At 46.8% G+C, this 20713-nt stretch overlaps 1 protein-coding gene, 30 non-coding genes and 23 pseudogenes across 31 annotated transcripts in view; 1 reads left to right on the top strand and 53 right to left on the bottom strand.

Annotated features, from left to right (window-relative positions):
* LOC140301715 (NLR family CARD domain-containing protein 3-like) overlaps window positions 1-20713 on the top strand; it is a 483071-nt gene that overhangs the window by 222183 nt on the left and 240175 nt on the right. The window lies entirely within an intron of this gene.
* Window positions 171-289, bottom strand: LOC140299075 (5S ribosomal RNA). Its single transcript, XR_011914659.1, has one exon. It is a non-coding gene; the product is annotated as a 5S ribosomal RNA (ribosomal RNA).
* LOC140298086 (5S ribosomal RNA) lies at window positions 559-677 on the bottom strand. The gene has a single exon (XR_011913765.1). It is a non-coding gene; the product is annotated as a 5S ribosomal RNA (ribosomal RNA).
* Window positions 947-1065, bottom strand: LOC140299756 (5S ribosomal RNA; annotated as a pseudogene).
* LOC140269004 (5S ribosomal RNA) lies at window positions 1335-1453 on the bottom strand. Its single transcript, XR_011907575.1, has one exon. It is a non-coding gene; the product is annotated as a 5S ribosomal RNA (ribosomal RNA).
* On the bottom strand, window positions 1723-1841 carry LOC140289827 (5S ribosomal RNA). Its single transcript, XR_011912292.1, has one exon. It is a non-coding gene; the product is annotated as a 5S ribosomal RNA (ribosomal RNA).
* LOC140296564 (5S ribosomal RNA) lies at window positions 2111-2229 on the bottom strand. The gene has a single exon (XR_011912975.1). It is a non-coding gene; the product is annotated as a 5S ribosomal RNA (ribosomal RNA).
* LOC140287105 (5S ribosomal RNA) lies at window positions 2499-2617 on the bottom strand. Its single transcript, XR_011911468.1, has one exon. It is a non-coding gene; the product is annotated as a 5S ribosomal RNA (ribosomal RNA).
* Window positions 2887-3005, bottom strand: LOC140272462 (5S ribosomal RNA; annotated as a pseudogene).
* Window positions 3275-3393, bottom strand: LOC140316106 (5S ribosomal RNA; annotated as a pseudogene).
* On the bottom strand, window positions 3663-3781 carry LOC140299942 (5S ribosomal RNA). The gene has a single exon (XR_011914783.1). It is a non-coding gene; the product is annotated as a 5S ribosomal RNA (ribosomal RNA).
* LOC140300817 (5S ribosomal RNA) lies at window positions 4054-4172 on the bottom strand (annotated as a pseudogene).
* Window positions 4442-4560, bottom strand: LOC140298369 (5S ribosomal RNA). The gene has a single exon (XR_011914023.1). It is a non-coding gene; the product is annotated as a 5S ribosomal RNA (ribosomal RNA).
* LOC140297866 (5S ribosomal RNA) lies at window positions 4830-4948 on the bottom strand. The gene has a single exon (XR_011913564.1). It is a non-coding gene; the product is annotated as a 5S ribosomal RNA (ribosomal RNA).
* LOC140297781 (5S ribosomal RNA) lies at window positions 5294-5412 on the bottom strand. Its single transcript, XR_011913486.1, has one exon. It is a non-coding gene; the product is annotated as a 5S ribosomal RNA (ribosomal RNA).
* On the bottom strand, window positions 5682-5800 carry LOC140295393 (5S ribosomal RNA). Its single transcript, XR_011912865.1, has one exon. It is a non-coding gene; the product is annotated as a 5S ribosomal RNA (ribosomal RNA).
* LOC140297742 (5S ribosomal RNA) lies at window positions 6070-6188 on the bottom strand. Its single transcript, XR_011913451.1, has one exon. It is a non-coding gene; the product is annotated as a 5S ribosomal RNA (ribosomal RNA).
* LOC140299478 (5S ribosomal RNA) lies at window positions 6458-6576 on the bottom strand (annotated as a pseudogene).
* On the bottom strand, window positions 6846-6964 carry LOC140299755 (5S ribosomal RNA; annotated as a pseudogene).
* LOC140299751 (5S ribosomal RNA) lies at window positions 7234-7352 on the bottom strand (annotated as a pseudogene).
* On the bottom strand, window positions 7622-7740 carry LOC140298018 (5S ribosomal RNA). The gene has a single exon (XR_011913702.1). It is a non-coding gene; the product is annotated as a 5S ribosomal RNA (ribosomal RNA).
* LOC140303628 (5S ribosomal RNA) lies at window positions 8010-8128 on the bottom strand. Its single transcript, XR_011915201.1, has one exon. It is a non-coding gene; the product is annotated as a 5S ribosomal RNA (ribosomal RNA).
* Window positions 8398-8516, bottom strand: LOC140272458 (5S ribosomal RNA; annotated as a pseudogene).
* Window positions 8786-8904, bottom strand: LOC140299851 (5S ribosomal RNA; annotated as a pseudogene).
* On the bottom strand, window positions 9174-9292 carry LOC140298334 (5S ribosomal RNA). The gene has a single exon (XR_011913992.1). It is a non-coding gene; the product is annotated as a 5S ribosomal RNA (ribosomal RNA).
* LOC140299658 (5S ribosomal RNA) lies at window positions 9562-9680 on the bottom strand. Its single transcript, XR_011914753.1, has one exon. It is a non-coding gene; the product is annotated as a 5S ribosomal RNA (ribosomal RNA).
* Window positions 9950-10068, bottom strand: LOC140291634 (5S ribosomal RNA). Its single transcript, XR_011912472.1, has one exon. It is a non-coding gene; the product is annotated as a 5S ribosomal RNA (ribosomal RNA).
* Window positions 10338-10456, bottom strand: LOC140296600 (5S ribosomal RNA). Its single transcript, XR_011912979.1, has one exon. It is a non-coding gene; the product is annotated as a 5S ribosomal RNA (ribosomal RNA).
* Window positions 10726-10844, bottom strand: LOC140295381 (5S ribosomal RNA). The gene has a single exon (XR_011912864.1). It is a non-coding gene; the product is annotated as a 5S ribosomal RNA (ribosomal RNA).
* LOC140293595 (5S ribosomal RNA) lies at window positions 11114-11232 on the bottom strand. The gene has a single exon (XR_011912689.1). It is a non-coding gene; the product is annotated as a 5S ribosomal RNA (ribosomal RNA).
* LOC140298375 (5S ribosomal RNA) lies at window positions 11502-11620 on the bottom strand. Its single transcript, XR_011914029.1, has one exon. It is a non-coding gene; the product is annotated as a 5S ribosomal RNA (ribosomal RNA).
* LOC140301608 (5S ribosomal RNA) lies at window positions 11890-12008 on the bottom strand (annotated as a pseudogene).
* Window positions 12278-12396, bottom strand: LOC140276956 (5S ribosomal RNA; annotated as a pseudogene).
* LOC140313789 (5S ribosomal RNA) lies at window positions 12666-12784 on the bottom strand (annotated as a pseudogene).
* LOC140300326 (5S ribosomal RNA) lies at window positions 13054-13172 on the bottom strand (annotated as a pseudogene).
* On the bottom strand, window positions 13442-13560 carry LOC140284353 (5S ribosomal RNA). The gene has a single exon (XR_011910192.1). It is a non-coding gene; the product is annotated as a 5S ribosomal RNA (ribosomal RNA).
* Window positions 13830-13948, bottom strand: LOC140298254 (5S ribosomal RNA). The gene has a single exon (XR_011913918.1). It is a non-coding gene; the product is annotated as a 5S ribosomal RNA (ribosomal RNA).
* LOC140298419 (5S ribosomal RNA) lies at window positions 14218-14336 on the bottom strand. Its single transcript, XR_011914068.1, has one exon. It is a non-coding gene; the product is annotated as a 5S ribosomal RNA (ribosomal RNA).
* LOC140300407 (5S ribosomal RNA) lies at window positions 14606-14724 on the bottom strand (annotated as a pseudogene).
* LOC140300406 (5S ribosomal RNA) lies at window positions 14994-15112 on the bottom strand (annotated as a pseudogene).
* Window positions 15382-15500, bottom strand: LOC140300873 (5S ribosomal RNA). Its single transcript, XR_011914874.1, has one exon. It is a non-coding gene; the product is annotated as a 5S ribosomal RNA (ribosomal RNA).
* Window positions 15770-15888, bottom strand: LOC140292606 (5S ribosomal RNA). The gene has a single exon (XR_011912575.1). It is a non-coding gene; the product is annotated as a 5S ribosomal RNA (ribosomal RNA).
* Window positions 16158-16276, bottom strand: LOC140301602 (5S ribosomal RNA; annotated as a pseudogene).
* On the bottom strand, window positions 16546-16664 carry LOC140298166 (5S ribosomal RNA). The gene has a single exon (XR_011913838.1). It is a non-coding gene; the product is annotated as a 5S ribosomal RNA (ribosomal RNA).
* On the bottom strand, window positions 16934-17052 carry LOC140305304 (5S ribosomal RNA; annotated as a pseudogene).
* On the bottom strand, window positions 17322-17440 carry LOC140300325 (5S ribosomal RNA; annotated as a pseudogene).
* Window positions 17710-17828, bottom strand: LOC140284289 (5S ribosomal RNA). The gene has a single exon (XR_011910189.1). It is a non-coding gene; the product is annotated as a 5S ribosomal RNA (ribosomal RNA).
* Window positions 18098-18216, bottom strand: LOC140314735 (5S ribosomal RNA; annotated as a pseudogene).
* LOC140301596 (5S ribosomal RNA) lies at window positions 18486-18604 on the bottom strand (annotated as a pseudogene).
* LOC140299874 (5S ribosomal RNA) lies at window positions 18874-18992 on the bottom strand (annotated as a pseudogene).
* Window positions 19262-19380, bottom strand: LOC140299074 (5S ribosomal RNA). The gene has a single exon (XR_011914658.1). It is a non-coding gene; the product is annotated as a 5S ribosomal RNA (ribosomal RNA).
* LOC140304168 (5S ribosomal RNA) lies at window positions 19650-19768 on the bottom strand (annotated as a pseudogene).
* On the bottom strand, window positions 20038-20156 carry LOC140297331 (5S ribosomal RNA). The gene has a single exon (XR_011913074.1). It is a non-coding gene; the product is annotated as a 5S ribosomal RNA (ribosomal RNA).
* On the bottom strand, window positions 20426-20544 carry LOC140296593 (5S ribosomal RNA; annotated as a pseudogene).

The following is a 20713-nucleotide window of genomic DNA, read 5'->3' as shown; positions in this document are numbered from 1 at the left end:
ACATCTTCTTCCCTGTCGTGATTATTCTCTCCAGCGGAAACTGAGAGTCTCAGATCACTTCGTGTCTGCCAAAAAAGCAGCAGCAGCTGAAGATGACCAACTTCCTCATGTGTCACACGGTGATCAGACGTTGCAACAAAAGACATGTAGATGGTAGAGAGAAGAAAAAAAGCTTACAGCACCTGGTATTCCCAAGTAGTCTCCCATCCAAGTACTAACCAGGACCAACCCTGCTTGGCTTCCGAGATCAGACGAGGTCAGGCATATTCAGGGTGGTGTGGCCGTAAGCAACAATATCTGTGAACAATGTGCATTATATAGGTACTGGAATCATAGAATTCCTCTATGTAACCATATAATTGCAGAGAAAGGCTAACTTGTAGTGGGCACATCTTCATCCCTGATGTGATTATTATCTGTAGTTGAAACTGAGACTCTCAGATCACTTCGTGTCTGCCAACAAAGCAGCAGCAGCTGAAGATGACCAACTTCCTCATGTGTCACAGGGTGATCAGACGTTGCAACAAAAGACATGCATGTGGTAGAGAGAAGAGAAAAAGCTTACAGCACCTGGTATTCCCAAGCGGTCTCCCATCCAAGTACTAACTAGGCCCAACCCTGCTTGGCTTCCGAGATCAGACGAGGTCGGGCATATTCAGGGTGGGGTGGCCGTAAGCAACAATATCTGTCAACAATGTGCATTATATAGGTACTGGAATCATACGGTTGCTCTATGTAACCAGATAATTGCCGAGAAAGTATGATATGTAGTGGGCACATCTTCATCCCTGATGTGATTATTACCTGCAGTTGAAACTGAGACTCTCAGATCACTTTGTGTCTGCCAACAAAGCAGCAGCAGCTGAAGATGACCAACTTCCTCATGTGTCACAGGGTGATCAGACGTTGCAACAAAAGACATGCAGGTGGTAGAGAGAACAGAAATAGCTTACAGCACCTGGTATTCCCAAGCGGTCTCCCATCCAAGTACTAACTAGGCCCAACCCTGCTTGGCTTCCAAGATCAGACGAGGTCTGGTATATTCAGGGTGGTTTGGCCGTAAGCAACAATGTCTGTAACAAATGTGCATTATATAGGTACTGGAATCATACGGTTCCTCTATGTAACCAGATAATTGCCGAGAAAGGCTGATGCGTATTGGGCACATCTTCTTCCCTGTCGTGATTATTCTCTCCAGCGGAAACTGAGACTCTCAGATCACTTTGTGTCTGCCAACAAAGCAGCAGCAGCTGAAGATGACCAACTTCCTCATGTGTCACACGGTGATCAGACGTTGCAACAAAAGACATGCAGGTGGTCGAGAGAAGAGAAAAAGCTTACAGCACCTGGTATTCCCAAGCAGTCTCCCATCCAAGTACTAACCAGGCCCAACCCTGCTTGGCTTCCGAGATCAGACGAGGTCGGGCATGTTCAGGGTGGTGTGGCCGTAAGCAACAATGTCTGTGACAAATGTGCATTATATAGGTACTGGAATCATACGGTTACACTATGTAACCAGATAATTGCCAAGAAAGGCTGATATGTAGTGGGCACATCTTCATCCCTGATGTGATTATTACCTGCAGTTGAAACTGAGACTCTCAGATCACTTCGTGTCTGCCAACAAAGCAGCAGCAGCTGAAGATGACCAACTTCCTCATGTGTCACAGGGTGTTCAGACGTTGCAACAAAAGACATGCATGTGGTAGAGAGAAGAGAAAAACCTTACAGCACCTGGTATTCCCAAGCGGTCTCCCATCCAAGTACTAACCAGGCCCAACCCTGCTTGGCTTCCGAGATCAGACGAGGTCGGGCATGTTCAGGGTGGTGTGGCCGTAAGCAACAATGTCTGTGACAAATGTGCATTATATCGGTACTGGAATCATACAGTTCCTCTATGTAACCAGATAATTGCCGAGAAAGGCTGATGCGTATTGGGCACATCTTCTTCCCTGTCGAGATTATACTCTCCAGCGGAAACTGAGACTCTCAGATCACTTCGTGTCTGCCAACAAAGCAGCAGCAGCTGAAGATGACCAACTTCCTCATGTGTCACAGGGTGATCAGACGTTGCAACAAAAGACATGCAGGTGGTAGAGAGAAGAGAAAAAGCTTACAGCACCTGGTATTCCCAAGTAGTCTCCCATCCAAGTACTAACCAGGCCCAACCCTGCTTGGCTTCCGAGATCAGACGAGGCCAGGTATTTTCAGGGTGGTGTGGCTGTAAGCAACAATGTCTGTGACAAATGTGCATTATATAGGTACTGGAATCATACAGTTTCTCGATGTAACCAGATAATTGCAGAGAAATGCTGATGCGTATTGGGCATATCTTCTTCCCTGTCGTGATTATTCTCTCCAGTGGAAACTGAGACTCTCAGATCACTTCGTGTCTGCCAACAAAGCAGCAGCAGCTGAAGATGACCAACTTCCTCATGTGTCACAGGGTGATCAGACGTTGCAACAAAAGACATGCAGGTGCTAGAGAGAAGAGAAAAAGCTTACAGCACCTGGTATTCCCAAATAGTCTCCCATCCAAGTACTAACCAGGCCCAACCCTGCTTGGCTTCCGAGATCAGACGAGGTCGGGCATATTCAGGGTGGTGTGGCCGTAAGCAACAATATCTGTGAACAATGTGCATTATATAGGTACTGGAATCATACGGTTCCTCTATGTAACCTGATAATTGCCGAGAAAAGCTAACTTGTAGTGGGCACATCTTCTTCCCTGACGTGATTATTACCTGCAGTTGAAAGTGAGACTCTCAGATCACTTCGTGTCTGCCAACAAAGCAGCAGCAGCTGAAGATGACCAACTTCCTCATGTGTAACATGGTGATCAGACGTTGCAACAAAAGACATGCAGGTGGTAGAGAGAAGAGAAAAAGCTAACAGCACCTGGTATTCCCAAGCGGTCTCCCATCCAAGTAATAACCAGGCCCAACCCTGCTTGGCTTCCGAGATCAGACGAGGTGGGGTATATTCAGGGTGGTGTGGCCGTAAGTAACAATGTGTGTAACAAATGTGCATTATATAGGTACTGGAATCATACGGTTACACTATGTAACCAGATAATTGCCGAGAAAGGCTGATATGTAGTGGGCACATCTTCATCCCTGATGTGATTATTACCTGCAGTTGAAACTGAGACTCTCAGATCACTTCGTGTCTGCCAACAAAGCAGCAGCAGCTGACGATGACCAACTTCCTCATATGTCACAGGGTGATCAGACGTTGCAACAAAAGACATGCAGGTGGTAGAGAGAAGAGAAATAGCTTACAGCACCTGGTATTCCCAAGCGGTCTCCCATCCAAGTACTAACCAGGCCCAACCCTGCTTGGCTTCCAAGATCAGACAAGGTGGGGTATATTCAGGGTGGTGTGGGCGTAAGCAACAATGTCTGTAACAAATGTGCATTATATAGGTACTGGAATCATACAGTTCCTCTATGTAACCAGATAATTGCCGAGAAAGGCTGATATGTAATGGGCACATCTTCTTCCCTGTCGTGATTATTCTCTCCAGCGGAAACTGAGACTCTCAGATCCCTTCGTGTCTGCCAACAAAGCAGCAGCAGCTGAAGATGACCAACTTCCTCATGTGTCACAGGGTGATCAGACGTTGCAACAAAAGACATGCAGGTGGTAGAGAGAAGAGAAAAAGCTTACAGCACCTGGTATTCCCAAGTAGTCTCCCATCCAAGTACTAACCAGGCCCAACCCTGCTTGGCTTCCGAGATCAGACGAGGTCGGGTATGTTCAGGGTGGTGTGGCCGTAAGCAACAATATCTGTGAACAATGTGCATTATATAGGTACTGGAATCATATGGTTACTCTATGTAACCAGATAATTGCAGAGAAAGAATGATATGTAGTGGGCACATCTTAATCCCTGATGTGATTATTACCTGCAGTTGAAAGTGAGACTCTCAGATCACTTCGTGTCTGCCAACAAAGCAGCAGCAGCAGCTGAAGATGACCAACTTCCTCATGTGTCACAGGGTGATCAGACGTTGCAACAAAAGACATGCAGGTGGTAGAGAGAAGAGAAATAGCTTACAGCACCTGGTATTCCCAAGTTGTCTCCCATCCAAGTACTAACCAGGCCCAACCCTGCTTGGCTTCCGAGATCAGACTAGGTCGGGCATGTTCAGGGTGGTGTGGCCGTAAGCAACAATGTCTGTGACAAATGTGCATTATATAGGTACTGGAATCATACAGTTCCTCTATGTAACCAGATAATTACCGAGAAAGGCTGATATGTAGTGGGCACATCTTCATCCCAGATGTGATTATTACCTGCAGTGGAAACTGAGACTCTCAGATCACTTCGTGTCTGCCAACAAAGCAGTAGCAGCTGAAGATGACCAACTTCCTCATGTGTAACAGGGTGATCAGACGTTGCAACAAAAGACATGCAGGTGGGAGAGAGAAGAGAAAAAGCTTACAGCACCTGGTATTCCCAAGTAGTCTCCCATCCAAGTACTAACCAGGCCCAACCCTGCTTGGCTTCCGAGATCAGACTAGGTCGGGCATGTTCAGGGTGGTGTGGCCGTAAGCAAGAATGTCTGTGAACAATGTGCATTATATAGGTACTGGAATCATACAATTCTTCTGTGTAACTAGATAATTGCCGAGAAAGGCTGATATGTAGTGGCCACATCTTCATCCCTGATGTGATTATTATCTGCAGTTGAAACTGAGACTCTCAGATCACTTCGTGTCTGCCAACAAAGCAGCAGCAGCTGAAAATGACGAACTTCCTCATGTGTCACAGGGTGATCAGACGTTGCAACAAAAGACATGCAGGTGGTAGAGAGAAGACTAAAAGCTTACAGCACCTGGTATTCCCAAGCTGTCTCCGATCCAAGTACTAACCAGGCCCAACCCTGCTTGGCTTCCGAGATCAGACGAGGTCGGGCATATTCAGGGTGGTGTGGCCGTAAGCAACAATATCTGTGAACAATGTGCATTATATAGGTACTGGAATCATACGGTTACACTATGTAACCAGATAATTGCCGAGAAAGGCTGATGCGTATTGGGCACATCTTCTTCCCTGTCGTGATTATTCTCTCCAGCGGAAACTGAGACTCTCAGATCACTTCGTGTCTGCCAACAAAGCAGCAGCAGCTGAAGATGACCAACTTCCTCATGTGTCACAGGGTGATCAGACGTTGCAACAAAAGACATGCAGGTGGTCGAGAGAAGAGAAACAGCTTACGTCCTCATGTGTCACAGGGTGATCAGACGTTGCAACAAAAGACATGCAGGTGGTAGAGAGAAGAGAAAAAGCTTACAGCACCTGGTATTCCCAAGCAGTCTCCCATCCAAGTACTAACCAGGCCCAAACCTGCTTGGCTTCCGAGATCAGAAGAGGTCGGGTATTTTCAGGGTGGTGTGGCCGTAAGCAACAATGTCTTTGACAAATGTGCATTATATAGGTACTGGAATCATACAGTTCCTCTATGTAACCAGATAATTGCCGAGAAAGGCTAACTTGTAGTGGGCACATCTTCATCCCTGATGTGATTATTATCTGTAGTTGAAACTGAGACTCTCAGATCACTTCGTGTCTGCCAACAAAGCAGCAGCAGCTGAAGATGACCAACGTCCTCATGTGTCAGAGGGTGATCAGACGTTGCAACAAAAGACATGCAGGTGGTAGAGAGAAGAGAAACAGCTTACAGCACCTGGTATTCCCAAGCAGTCTCCCATCCAAGTACTAACCAGGCCCAACCCTGCTTGGCTTCCGAGATCAGATGAGGTCGGGTATGTTCAGGGTGGTGTGGCCGGAAGCAACAATGCTTGTGACAAATGTGCATTATATAGGTACTGGAATCATACGGTTACTCTATGTAACCAGATAATTGCCGAGAAAGGCTGATGCGTATTGGGCACATCTTCTTCCCTGTCGTGATTATTCTCTCCAGCGGAAACTGAGACTCTCAGATCACTTCGTGTCTGCCAAAAAAGCAGCAGCAGCTGAAGATGACCAACTTCCTCATGTGTCACACGGTGATCAGACGTTGCAACAAAAGACATGTAGATGGTAGAGAGAAGAAAAAAAGCTTACAGCACCTGGTATTCCCAAGTAGTCTCCCATCCAAGTACTAACCAGGACCAACCCTGCTTGGCTTCCGAGATCAGACGAGGTCGGGCATATTCAGGGTGGTGTGGCCGTAAGCAACAATATCTGTGAACAATGTGCATTATATAGGTACTGGAATCATAGAATTCCTCTATGTAACCATATAATTGCAGAGAAAGGCTGATATGTAGTGGGCACATCTTCATCCCTGATGTGATTATTACCTGCAGTTGAAACTGAGACTCTCAGATCACTTTGTGTCTGCCAACAAAGCAGCAGCAGCTGAAGATGACCAACTTCCTCATGTTTCACAGGGTGATCAGACGTTGCAACAAAAGACATGCAGGTGGTAGAGAGAAGAGAAAAAGCTAACAGCACCTGGTATTCCCAAGTAGTCTCCCATCCAAGTACTAACCAGGCCCAACCCTGCTTGGCTTCCGAGATCAGATGAGGTTGGGCATATTCAGGGTGGTGTGGCCGTAAGCAACAATATCGGTCAACAATGTGCATTATATAGGTACTGGAATCATACGGTTACACTATGTAACCAGATAATTGCCGAGAAAGGCTAACTTGCAGCTGGCAAATCTTCATCCTTGATGTGATTATTATCTGTAGTTGAAACTGAGAATCTCAGATCACTTTGTGTCTGCCAACAAAGCAGCAGCAGCTGAAGATGACCAACTTCCTCATGTGTCACAGGGTGATCAGACGTTGCAACAAAAGACATGCAGGTGGTAGAGAGAAGAGAAATAGCTTACAGCACCTGGTATTCCCAAGCGGTCTCCCATCCAAGTACTAACTAGGCCCAACCCTGCTTGGCTTCCAAGATCAGACGAGGTCTGGTATATTCAGGGTGGTTTGGCCGTAAGCAACAATGTCTGTAACAAATGTGCATTATATAGGTACTGGAATCATACAGTTCCTCTATGTAACCAGATAATTGCCGAGAAAGGCTCATGCGTATTGGGCACATCTTCTTCCCTGTCGTGATTATTCTCTCCAGCGGAAACTGAGACTCTCAGATCACTTTGTGTCTGCCAACAAAGCAGCAGCAGCTGAAGATGACCAACTTCCTCATGTGTCACACGGTGATCAGACGTTGCAACAAAAGACATGCATGTGGTAGAGAGAAGAGAAAAAGCTTACAGCACCTGGTATTCCCAAGTAGTCTCCCATCCAAATACTAACCAGGACCAACCCTGCTTGGCTTCCGAGATCAGACGAGGTCGGGCATGTTCAGGGTGGTGTGGCCGTAAGCAACAATGTCTGTGACAAATGTGCATTATATAGGTACTGGAATCATACGGTTACACTATGTAACCAGATAATTGCCGAGAAAGGCTAACTTGCAGCTGGCAAATCTTCATCCTTGATGTGATTATCATCTGTAGTTGAAACTGAGAATCTCAGATCACTTTGTGTCTGCCAACAAAGCAGCAGCAGCTGAAGATGACCAACTTCCTCATGTGTCACAGGGTGATCAGACGTTGCAACAAAAGACATGCAGGTGGTAGAGAGAAGACTAAAAGCTTACAGCACCTGGTATTCCCAAGCTGTCTCCGATCCAAGTACTAACCAGGCCCAACCCTGCTTGGCTTCCGAGATCAGACGAGGTCGGGCATGTTCAGGGTGGTGTGGCCGTAAGCAACAATGTCTGTGACAAATGTGCATTATATCGGTACTGGAATCATACAGTTCCTCTATGTAACCAGATAATTGCCGAGAAAGGCTGATGCGTATTGGGCACATCTTCTTCCCTGTCGTGATTATACTCTCCAGCGGAAACTGAGACTCTCAGATCACTTCGTGTCTGCCAACAAAGCAGCAGCAGCTGAAGATGACCAACTTCCTCATGTGTCACAGGGTGATCAGACGTTGCAACAAAAGACATGCAGGTGCTAGAGAGAAGAGAAAAAGCTTACAGCACCTGGTATTCCCAAGTAGTCTCCCATCCAAGTACTAACCAGGCCCAACCCTGCTTGGCTTCCGAGATCAGACGAGGTCGGGCATATTCAGGGTGGTGTGGCCGTAAGCGACAATGTCTGTGAACAATGTGCATTATATAGGTACTGGAATCATACGGTTCCTCTATGTAACCAGATAATTGCCAAGAACGGCTGATATGTAGTGGGCATATCTTCTTCCCTGACGTGATTATTACCTGCAGTTGAAAGTGAGACTCTCAGATCACTTCGTGTCTGCCAACAAAGCAGCAGCAGCTGAAGATGACCAACTTCCTCATGTGTAACATGGTGATCAGACGTTGCAACAAAAGACATGCAGGTGGTAGAGAGAAGAGAAAAAGCTAACAGCACCTGGTATTCCCAAGCGGTCTCCCATCCAAGTAATAACCAGGCCCAACCCTGCTTGGCTTCCGAGATCAGACGAGGTGGGGTATATTCAGGGTGGTGTGGCCGTAAGTAACAACGTGTGTAACAAATGTGCATTATATAGGTACTGGAATCATACGGTTACACTATGTAACCAGATAATTGCCGAGAAAGGCTGATATGTAGTGGGCACATCTTCATCCCTGATGTGATTATTACCTGCAGTTGAAACTGAGACTCTCAGATCACTTCGTGTCTGCCAACAAAGCAGCAGCAGCTGACGATGACCAACTTCCTCATATGTCACAGGGTGATCAGACGTTGCAACAAAAGACATGCAGGTGGTAGAGAGAAGAGAAATAGCTTACAGCACCTGGTATTCCCAAGCGGTCTCCCATCCAAGTACTAACCAGGCCCAACCCTGCTTGGCTTCCAAGATCAGACGAGGTGGGGTATATTCAGGGTGGTGTGGGCATAAGCAACAATGTCTGTAACAAATGTGCATTATATAGGTACTGGAATCATACAGTTCCTCTATGTAACCAGATAATTGCCGAGAAAGGCTGATATGTAGTGGGCACATCTTCTTCCCTGTCGTGATTATTCTCTCCAGCGGAAACTGAGACTCTCAGATCCCTTCGTGTCTGCCAACAAAGCAGCAGCAGCTGAAGATGACCAACTTCCTCATGTGTCACAGGGTGATCAGACGTTGCAACAAAAGACATGCAGGTGGTAGAGAGAAGAGAAAAAGCTTACAGCACCTGGTATTCCCAAGCAGTCTCCCATCCAAGTACTAACCAGGCCCAACCATGCTTGGCTTCCGAGATCAGACGAGGTCGGGTATGTTCAGGATGGTTTGGCCGTAAGCAACAATATCTGTGAACAATGTGCATTATATAGGTACTGGAATCATACGGTTCCTCTATGTAACCAGATAATTGCCAAGAACGGCTGATATGTAGTGGGCATATCTTCATCCTTGATGTGATTACTACCTGTAGTTGAAACTGAGACTCTCAGATCACTTCGTGTCTGCCAACAAAGCAGCAGCAGCTGAAGATGACCAACTTCCTCATGTGTCACAGGGTGATCAGACGTTGCAACAAAAGACATGCAGGTGGTAGAGAGAAGAGAAAAAGCTTACAGCACCTGGTATTCCCAAGTAGTCTCCCATCCAAGTACTAACCAGGCCCAACCCTGCTTGGCTTCCGAGATCAGACGAGGTCGGGTATATTCAGGGTGGTGTGGCCGTAAGCAACAATATCTGTGAACAATGTGCATTATATAGGTACTGGAATCATATGGTTACTCTATGTAACCAGATAATTGCAGAGAAAGAATGATATGTAGTGGGCACATCTTAATCCCTGATGTGATTATTACCTGCAGTGGAAACTGAGACTCTCAGATCACTTCGTGTCTGCCAACAAAGCAGTAGCAGCTGAAGATGACCAACTTCCTCATGTGTAACAGGGTGATCAGACGTTGCAACAAAAGACATGCAGGTGGTAGAGAGAAGAGAAAAAGCTTACAGCACCTGGTATTCCCAAGCGGTCTCCCATCCAAGTACTAACCAGGCCCAAACCTGCTTGGCTTCCGAGATCAGACGAGGTCGGGCATATTCAGGGTGGTGTGGCCGTAAGCAAGAATGTCTGTGAACAATGTGCATTATATAGGTACTGGAATCATACAATTCTTCTGTGTAACTAGATAATTGCCGAGAAAGGCTGATATGTAGTGGCCACATCTTCATCCCTGATGTGATTATTATCTGCAGTTGAAACTGAGACTCTCAGATCACTTCGTGTCTGCCAACAAAGCAGCAGCAGCTGAAAATGACGAACTTCCTCATGTGTCACAGGGTGATCAGACGTTGCAACTAAAGACATGCAGGTGGTAGAGAGAAGAGAAAAAGCTTACAGTACCTGGTATTCCCAAGCAGTCTCCCATCCAAGTACTAACCAGGCCCAACCCTGCTTGGCTTCCGAGATCAGACGAGGTCGGGCATATTCAGGGTGGTGTGGCCGTAAGCAACAATGTCTGTGACAAATGTGCATTATATAGGTACTGGAATCATACAGTTCCTCTATGTAACCAGATAATTGCCGAGAAAGGCTAACTTGTAGTGGGCACATCTTCATCCCTGATGTGATTATTATCTGTAGTTGAAACTGAGACTCTCAGATCACTTCGTGTCTGCCAACAAAGCAGCAGCAGCTGAAGATGACCAACGTCCTCATGTGTCACAGGGTGATCAGACGTTGCAACGAAAGACATGCAGGTGGTAGAGAGAAGAGAAACAGCTTACAGCACCTGGTATTCCCAAGCAGTCTCCCATCCAAGTACTAACCAGGCCCAACCCTGCTTGGCTTCCGAGATCAGATGAGGTCGGGTATGTTCAGGGTGGTGTGGCCGGAAGCAACAATGCTTGTGACAAATGTGCATTATATAGGTACTGGAATCATACGGTTACTCTATGTAACCAGATAATTGCCGAGAAAGGCTGATGCGTATTGGGCACATCTTCATCCCTGATGTGATTATTACCTGCAGTTGAAACTGAGACTCTCAGATCACTTCGTGTCTGCCAACAAAGCAGCAGCAGCTGAAGATGACCAACGTCCTCATGTGTCACAGGGTGATCAGACGTTGCAACAAAAGACATGCAGGTGGTAGAGAGAAGAGAAAAAGCTTACAGCACCTGGTATTCCCAAGCAGTCTCCCATCCAAGTACTAACCAGGCCCAACCCTGCTTGGCTTCCGAGATCAGACGAGGTCGGGCATGTTCAGGGTGGTTTGGCCATAAGCGACAATGTCTGTGACAAATGTGCATTATATAGGTACTGGAATCATACAGTTCCTCTATGTAACCAGATAATTGCCGAGAAAGGCTGATGCGTATTGGGCACATCTTCTTCCCTGTCGTGATTATTCTCTCCATCTGAAACTGAGACTCTCAGATCACTTCGTGTCTGCCAACAAAGCAGCAGCAGCTGAAGATGACCAACTTCCTCATGTGTCACAGGGTGATCAGACGTTGCAACAAAAGACATGCAGGTGGGAGAGAGAAGAGAATAAGCTTACAGCACCTGGTATTCCCATGTAGTCTCCCATCCAAGTACTAACCAGGCCCAACCCTGCTTGGCTTCCGAGATCAGACGAGGTCGGGCATGTTCAGGGTGGTGTGGCCGTAGACGACAATGTCTGTGACAAATGTGCATTATATAGGTACTGGAATCATACAGTTCCTCTATGTAACCAGATAATTGCCGAGAAAGGCTGATGCGTAGTGGGCACATCTTCTTCCCTGTCGTGATTATTCTCTCAATCTGAAACTGAGACTCTCAGATCACTTCGTTTCTGCCAACAAAGCAGCAGCAGCCGAAGATGACCAACATCCTCATGTGTCACATGGTGATCAGACGTTGCAACAAAAGACATGCATGTGGTAGAGAGAAGAGAAAAAGCTTACAGCAACTGGTATTCCCAAGCGGTCTTCCATCCAAGTACTAACCAGGCCCAACCCTGCTTGGCTTCCAAGATCAGACGAGGTCGGGCATATTCAGGGTGGTGTGGCCGTAAGCAACAATGCCTGTGACAAATGTGCATTATGTAGGTACTGGAATCATACAGTTCCTCTATGTAACCAGATAATTGCCGAGAAAGGCTGATGCGTAGTGGGCACATCTTCTTCCCTGTCGTGATTATTATCTGCAGTTGAAACTGAGAATCTCAGATCACTTCGTGTCTGCCAACATAGCAGCAGCAGCTGAAGATGACCAACTTCCTCATGTGTCACATGGTGATCAGACGTTGCAACAAAAGACATGCAGGTGGTAGAGAGAAGAGAAAAAGCTTACAGCAACTGGTATTCCCAAGCGGTCTTCCATCCAATTACTAACCAGACCCAACCCTGCTTGGCTTCCAAGATCAGACGAGGTCGGGCATATTCAGGGTGGTGTGGCCGTAAGCAACAACATTGGTGAACAATGTGCATTATATAGGTACTGGAATCATACAGTTCCTCTATGTAACCAGATAATTGCCGAGAAAGAATGATATGTAGTGGGCACATCTTCTTCCCTGTCGTGATTATTCTCTCCAGCGGAAACTGAGACTCTCAGATCACTTCGTGTCTGCCAACAAAGCAGCAGCAGCTGAAGATGACCAACTTCCTCATGTGTCACAGGGTGATCAGACGTTGCAACAAAAGACATGCAGGTGGGAGAGAGAAGAGAAAAAGCTTACAGCATCTGGTATTCCCAAGCAGTCTCCCATCCAAGTACTAACCAGGCCCAACCCTGCTTGGCTTCCGAGATCAGACGAGGTCGGGTATTTTCACGGTGGTGTGTCCGTAAGCAACAATGCCTGTGACAAATGTGCATTATGTAGGTACTGGAATCATACAGTTCCTCGATGTAACCAGATAATTGCCGAGAAAGGCTAACTTGTATCGGGCACATCTTCTTCCCTGATGTGATTATTACCTGCAGTTGAAACTGAGACTCTCAGATCACTTCGTGTCTGCCTACAAAGCAGCAGCAGCTGAAGATGTCCAACGTCCTCATGTGTCACAGGGTGATCAGACGTTGCAACAAAAGACATGCAGGGGGTAGAGAGAAGAGAAAAAGCTGACAGCACCTGGTATTCGCAAGCAGTCTCCCATCCAAGTACTAACCAGGCCCAACCCTGCTTGGCTTCCGAGATCAGACGAGGTCGGGCAAATTCAGGGTGGTGTGGCTGTAAGCAACAATGTCTGTCACAAATGTGCATTATATAGGTACTGGAATCATACAGTTCCTCTATGTAACCATATAATTGCTGAGAAAGGCTGATGCGTATTAGGCACATCTTCTTCCCTGTCGTGATTATTCTCTCCAGCGGAAACTGAGACTCTCAGATCACTTCGTGTCTGCCGACAAAGCAGCAGCAGCTGAAGATGACCAACTTCCTCATGTGTCACAGGGTGATCAGACGTTGCAACAAAAGACATGTAGGTGGTAGAGAGAAGAGAAAAAGCTTACAGCACCTGGTATTCCCAAGTAGTCTCCCACCCAAGTACTAACCAGGCCCAACCCTGCTTGGCTTCCGAGATCAGACGAGGTCGGGCATGTCCAGGGTGGTTTGGCCGTAAGCGACAATGTCTGTGACAAATGTGAATTATATAGGTACTGGAATCATACAGTTCCTCTATGTAACCAGATAATTGCCAAGAAAGGCTGATATGTAGTGGGCATATCTTCATCCTTGATGTGATTACTACCTGTAGTTGAAACTGAGACTCTCAGATCACTTCGTGTCTGCCAACAAAGCAGCAGCAGCTGAAGATGACCAACTTCCTCATGTGTCACAGGGTGATCAGACGTTGCAACAAAAGACATGCACGTGGTAGAGAGAAGAGAAAAAGCTTACAGCACCTGGTATTCCCAATTAGTCTCCCATCCAAGTACTAACCAGGCCCAACCCTGCTTGGCTTCCAAGATCAGACGAGGTTGGGCATGTTCAGGGTGGTGTGGCCGTAAGCAACAATATCTGTGAACAATGTGCATTATATAGGTACTGGAATCATACGGTTCCTCTATGTAACCAGATAATTGCCGAGAAAGGCTGATATGTAGTGGGCACATCTTAATCCCTGTCGTGATTATTCTCTCCAGCGGAAACTGAAACTCTCAGATCACTTAGTGTCTGCCAACAAAGCAGCAGCAGCTGAAGATGACCAACTTCCTCATGTGTCAGAGGGTGATCAGACGTTGCAACAAAAGACATGCAGGTGGGAGAGAGAAGAGAAAAAGCTTACAGCACCTGGTATTCCCAAGCAGTCTCCCATCCAAGTACTAACCAGGCCCAAACCTGCTTGGCTTCCGAGATCAGACGAGGTCGGGCATGTTCAGGGTGGTGTGGCCGTAAGCAACAATATCTGTGAACAATGTACATTATATAGGTACTGGAATCATACAGTTCCTCTATGTAACCAGATAATTGCCGAGAAAGGCTAACTTGTAGTGGGCACATCTTCATCCCTGATGTGATTATTATCTGTAGTTGAAACTGAGACTCTCAGATCACTTCGTGTCTGCCAACAATGCAGCAGCAGCTGAAGATGACCAACTTCCTCATGTGTCACAGGGTGATCAGACGTTGCAACAAAAGACATGCAGGTGGTAGAGAGAAGAGAAACAGCTTACAGCACCTGGTATTCCCAAGCGGTCTTCCATCCAAGTACTAACCAGGCCCAACCCTGCTTGGCTTCCAAGATCAGACGAGGTCGGGCATGTTCAGGGTGGTGTGGACGTAAGCAACAATATCTGTGACAAATGTGCATTATATAGGTACTGGAATCATACGGTTCCTCTATGTAACCAGATAATTGCCGAGAAAGGCTGATATGTAGTGGGCACATTTTCTTCCCTGTCGTGATTATTCTCTCCAGCGGAAACTGAGACTCTCAGATCACTTAGTGTCTGCCAACAAAGCAGCAGCAGCTGAAGATGACCAACTTCCTCATGTGTCAGAGGGTGATCAGACGTTGCAACAAAAGACATGCAGGTGGTAGAGAGAAGAGAAAAAGCTTACAGCACCTGGTATTCCCAAGCGGTCTTCCATCCAAGTACTAACCAGGCCCAACCCTGCTTGGCTTCCAAGATCAGACGAGGTCGGGCATGTTCAGGGTGGTGTGGACGTAAGCAACAATATCTGTGAACAATGTGCATTATATAGGTACTGGAATCATACAGTTCCTCTATGTAACCAGATAATTGCCGAGAAAGGCTAACTTGTAGTGGGCACATCTTCATCCCTGATGTGATTATTATCTGTAGTTGAAACTGAGACTCTCAGATCACTTCGTGTCTGCCAACAAAGCAGTAGCTGCTGAAGATGACCAACTTCCTCATGTGTCACAGGGTGATCAGACGTTGCAACAAAAGACATGCAGGTGGTAGAGAGAAGAGAAAAAGCTTACAGCACCTGGTATTCCCAAGCGGTCTCCCATCCAAGTACTAACCAGGCCCAACCCTGCTTGGCTTCCGAGATCAGACGAGGTCGGGCATGTTCAGGGTGGTTTGGCCATAAGCGACAATGTCTGTGACAAATGTGCATTATATAGGTACTGGAATCATACAGTTCCTCTATGTAACCAGATAATTGCCGAGAAAGGCTGATGCGTATTGGGCACATCTTCTTCCCTGTCGTGATTATTCTCTCCAGCGGAAACTGAGACTCTCAGATCACTTCGTGTCTGCCAACAAAGCAGCAGCAGCTGAAGATGACCAACTTCCTCATGTGTCACAGGGTGATCAGACGTTGCAACAAAAGACATGCAGGTGGGAGAGAGAAGAGAAAAAGCTTACAGCACCTGGTATTCCCAAGCAGTCTCCCATCCAAGTACTAACCAGGCCCAACCCTGCTTGGCTTCCGAGATCAGACGAGGTCGGGTATTTTCAGGGTGGTGTGTCCGTAAGCAACAATGCCTGTGACAAATGTGCATTATATAGGTACTGGAATCATACAGTTCCTCTATGTAACCAGATAATTGCCGAGAAAGGCTGATGCGTAGTGGGCACATCTTCTTCCCTGTCGTGATTATTCTCTCCATCTGAAACTGAGACTCTCAGATCACTTCGTGTCTGCCAACAAAGCAGCAGCAGCTGAAGATGACCAACGTCCTCATGTGTCACAGGGTGATCAGACGTTGCAACAAAAAACATGCAGGTGGTAGAGAGAAGAGAAAAAGCTTACAGCAACTGGTATTCCCAAGCGGTCTTCCATCCAAGTACTAACCAGGCCCAACCCTGCTTGGCTTCCAAGATCAGACGAGGTCGGGCATATTCAGGGTGGTGTGGCCGTAAGCAACAATATTGGTGAACAATGTGCATTATATAGGTACTGGAATCATAAGGTTCCTCTATGTAACCAGATAATTCCCGAGAAAGGCTGATATGTAGTGGGCACATCTTCTTCCCTGTCGTGATTATTCTCTCCAGTTGAAACTGAGACTCTCAGATCACTTCGTTTCTGCCAACAAAGCAGCAGCAGCCGAAGATGACCAACATCCTCATGTGTCACATGGTGATCAGACGTTGCAACAAAAGACATGCATGTGGTAGAGAGAAGAGAAAAAGCTTACAGCACCTGGTATTCCCAAGCGGTCTTCCATCGAAGTACTAACCAGGCCCAACCCTGCTTGGCTTCCAAGATCAGACGAGGTCGGGCATATTCAGGGTGGTGTGGCCGTAAGCAACAACATTGGTGAACAATGTGCATTATATAGGTACTGGAATCATACAGTTCCTCTATGTAACCAGATAATTGCCGAGAAAGAATGATATGTAGTGGGCACATCTTCTTCCCTGTCGTGATTATTCTCTCCAGCGGAAACTGAGACTCTCAGATCACTTCGTGTCTGCCAACAAAGCAGCAGCAGCTGAAGATGACCAACTTCCTCACGTGTCACAGGGTGATCAGACGTTGCAACAAAAGACATGCAGGTGGTAGAGAGAAGACTAAAAGCTTACAGCACCTGGTATTCCCAAGCTGTCGCCTATCCAAGTACTAACCAGGCCCAACCCTGCTTGGCTTCCGAGATCAGACGAGGTCGGGTATTTTCACGGTGGTGTGTCCGTAAGCAACAATGCCTGTGACAAATGTGCATTATATAGGTACTGGAATCATACAGTTCCTCGATGTAACCAGATAATTGCCGAGAAAGGCTAACTTGTATCGGGCACATCTTCTTCCCTGATGTGATTATTACCTGCAGTTGAAACTGAGACTCTCAGATCACTTCGTGTCTGCCTACAAAGCAGCAGCAGCTGAAGATGTCCAACGTCCTCATGTGTCACAGGGTGATCAGACGTTGCAACAAAAGACATGCAGGGGGTAGAGAGAAGAGAAAAAGCTGACAGCACCTGGTATTCGCAAGCAGTCTCCCATCCAAGTACTAACCAGGCCCAACCCTGCTTGGCTTCCGAGATCAGACGAGGTCGGGCAAATTCAGGGTGGTGTGGCTGTAAGCAACAATGTCTGTCACAAATGTGCATTATATAGGTACTGGAATCATACAGTTCCTCTATGTAACCATATAATTGCTGAGAAAGGCTGATGCGTATTAGGCACATCTTCTTCCCTGTCGTGATTATTCTCTCCAGCGGAAACTGAGACTCTCAGATCACTTCGTGTCTGCCGACAAAGCAGCAGCAGCTGAAGATGACCAACTTCCTCATGTGTCACAGGGTGATCAGACGTTGCAACAAAAGACATGTAGGTGGTAGAGAGAAGAGAAAAAGCTTACAGCACCTGGTATTCCCAAGTAGTCTCCCACCCAAGTACTAACCAGGCCCAACCCTGCTTGGCTTCCGAGATCAGACGAGGTCGGGCATGTCCAGGGTGGTTTGGCCGTAAGCGACAATGTCTGTGACAAATGTGAATTATATAGGTACTGGAATCATACAGTTCCTCTATGTAACCAGATAATTGCCAAGAAAGGCTGATATGTAGTGGGCATATCTTCATCCTTGATGTGATTACTACCTGTAGTTGAAACTGAGACTCTCAGATCACTTCGTGTCTGCCAACAAAGCAGCAGCAGCTGAAGATGACCAACTTCCTCATGTGTCACAGGGTGATCAGACGTTGCAACAAAAGACATGCACGTGGTAGAGAGAAGAGAAAAATTTTACAGCACCTGGTATTCCCAATTAGTCTCCCATCCAAGTACTAACCAGGCCCAACCCTGCTTGGCTTCCAAGATCAGACGAGGTTGGGCATGTTCAGGGTGGTGTGGCCGTAAGCAACAATATCTGTGAACAATGTGCATTATATAGGTACTGGAATCATACGGTTCCTCTATGTAACCAGATAATTGCCGAGAAAGGCTAACTTGTAGTGGGCACATCTTCTTCTCTGTCGTGATTATTCTCTCCAGCTGAAACTGAGACTCTCAGATCACTTCGTGTCTGCCAACAAAGCAGAAGCAGCTGAAGATGACCAACTTCCTCATGTGTCACAGGGTGATCAGACGTTGCAACAAAAGACATGCAGGTGGTAGAGAGAAGAGAAAAAGCTTACAGCAACTGGTATTCCCAAGCGGTCTTCCATCCAAGTACTAACCAGGCCCAACCCTGCTTGGCTTCCAAGATCAGACGAGGTCGGGCATATTCAGGGTGGTGTGGCCGTAAGCAACAACATTGGTGAACAATGTGCATTATATAGGTACTGGAATCATACAGTTCCTCTATGTAACCAGATAATTGCCGAGAAAGAATGATATGTAGTGGGCACATCTTCTTCCCTGTCGTGATTATTCTCTCCAGCGGAAACTGAGACTCTCAGATCACTTCGTGTCTGCCAACAAAGCAGCAGCAGCTGAAGATGACCAACTTCCTCATGTGTCACAGGGTGATCAGACGTTGCAACAAAAGACATGCAGGTGGTAGAGAGAAGACTAAAAGCTTACAGCACCTGGTATTCCCAAGCTGTCGCCCATCCAAGTACTAACCAGGCCCAACCCTGCTCGGCTTCCGAGATCAGACGAGGTCGGGCATATTCAGGGTGGTGTGGCCGTAAGCAACAATGTCTGTCACAAATGTGCATTATATAGGTACTGGAATCATACAGTTCCTCTATGTAACCAGATAATTGCTGAGAAAGGCTGATGCGTATTGGGCACATCTTCTTCCCTATCGTGATTATTCTCTCCAGCGGAAACTGAGACTCTCAGATCACTTCGTGTCTGCCAACAAAGCAGCAGCAGCTGAAGATGACCAACTTCCTCATGTGTCACAGGGTGATCAGACGTTGCAACAAAAGACATGCAGGTGGGAGAGAGAAGAGAAAAAGCTTACAGCACCTGGTATTCCCAAGCAGTCTCCCATCCAAGTACTAACCAGGCCCAACCCTGCTTGGCTTCCGAGATCAGACGAGGTCGGGTATTTTCACGGTGGTGTGTCCGTAAGCAACAATGCCTGTGACAAATGTGCATTATGTAGGTACTGGAATCATACAGTTCCTCGATGTAACCAGATAATTGCCGAGAAAGGCTAACTTGTATCGGGCACATCTTCTTCCCTGATGTGATTATTACCTGCAGTTGAAACTGAGACTCTCAGATCACTTCGTGTCTGCCTACAAAGCAGCAGCAGCTGAAGATGACCAACGTCCTCATGTGTCACAGGGTGATCAGACGTTGCAACAAAAGACATGCAGGGGGTAGAGAGAAGAGAAAAAGCTTACAGCACCTGGTATTCGCAAGCAGTCTCCCATCCAACTACTAACCAGGCCCAACCCTGCTTGGCTTCCGAGATCAGACGAGGTCGGGCATATTCAGGGTGGTTTCGCCATAAGCGACAATGTCTGTGACAAATGTGCATTATATCGGTACTGGAATCATACAGTTCCTCTATGTAACCAGATAATTGCCGAGAAAGGCTGATGCTTATTGGGCACATCTTCTTCCCTGTCGTGATTATTCTCTCCAGCGGAAACTGAGACTCTCAGATCACTTCGTGTCTGCCAACAAAGCAGCAGCAGCTGAAGATGACCAACTTCCTCATGTGTCACAGGGTGATCAGACGTTGCAACAAAAGACATGCAGGTGGTAGAGAGAAGAGAAAAAGCTTACAGCACCTGGTATTCCCAAGCGGTCTCCCATCCAAGTACTAACCAGGCCCAACCCTGCTTGGCTTCCGAGATCAGACGAGGTCGGGCATGTTCAGGGTGGTGTGGCCGTAAGCAACAATGTCTGTGACAAATGTGCATTATATCGGTACTGGAATCATACAGTTCCTCTATGTAACCAGATTATTGCCGAGAAAGGCTAACTTGTAGTGGGCACATCTTCTTCCCTGTCGTGATTATTATCTGCAGTTGAAACTTAGAATCTCAGATCACTTCGTGTCTGCCAACAAAGCAGCAGCAGCTGAAGATGACCAACTTCCTCATGTGTCACATGGTGATCAGACGTTGCAACAAAAGACATGCAGGTGGTAGAGAGAAGAGAAAAAGCTTCCAGCACCTGGTATTCATAAGCAGTCTCCCATCCAAGTACTAACCAGGTCCAACCCTGCTTGGGTTCTGAGATCAGACGAGGTTGGGCATGTTCAGGGTGGTGTGGCCGTAAGCAACAACATCTGTGAACAATGTGCATTATATAGGTACTGGAATCATACGGTTACACTATGTAACCAGATAATTGCCGAGAAAGGCTAACTTGTAGTGGGCACATCTTCTTCCCTGACGTGATTATTATCTGCAGTTGAAACTTAGAATCTCAGATCACTTCGTGTCTGCC

The sequence above is a fragment of the Leuresthes tenuis genome, unplaced genomic scaffold, assembly GCF_036924035.1.
Source record: "Leuresthes tenuis unplaced genomic scaffold, fLeuTen1.0.hap1 SCAF_1, whole genome shotgun sequence".
In the NCBI taxonomy this organism is placed as follows: Eukaryota; Metazoa; Chordata; class Actinopteri; order Atheriniformes; family Atherinopsidae; genus Leuresthes; species Leuresthes tenuis.
This window is presented reverse-complemented; position numbering and strand designations above follow the sequence as displayed.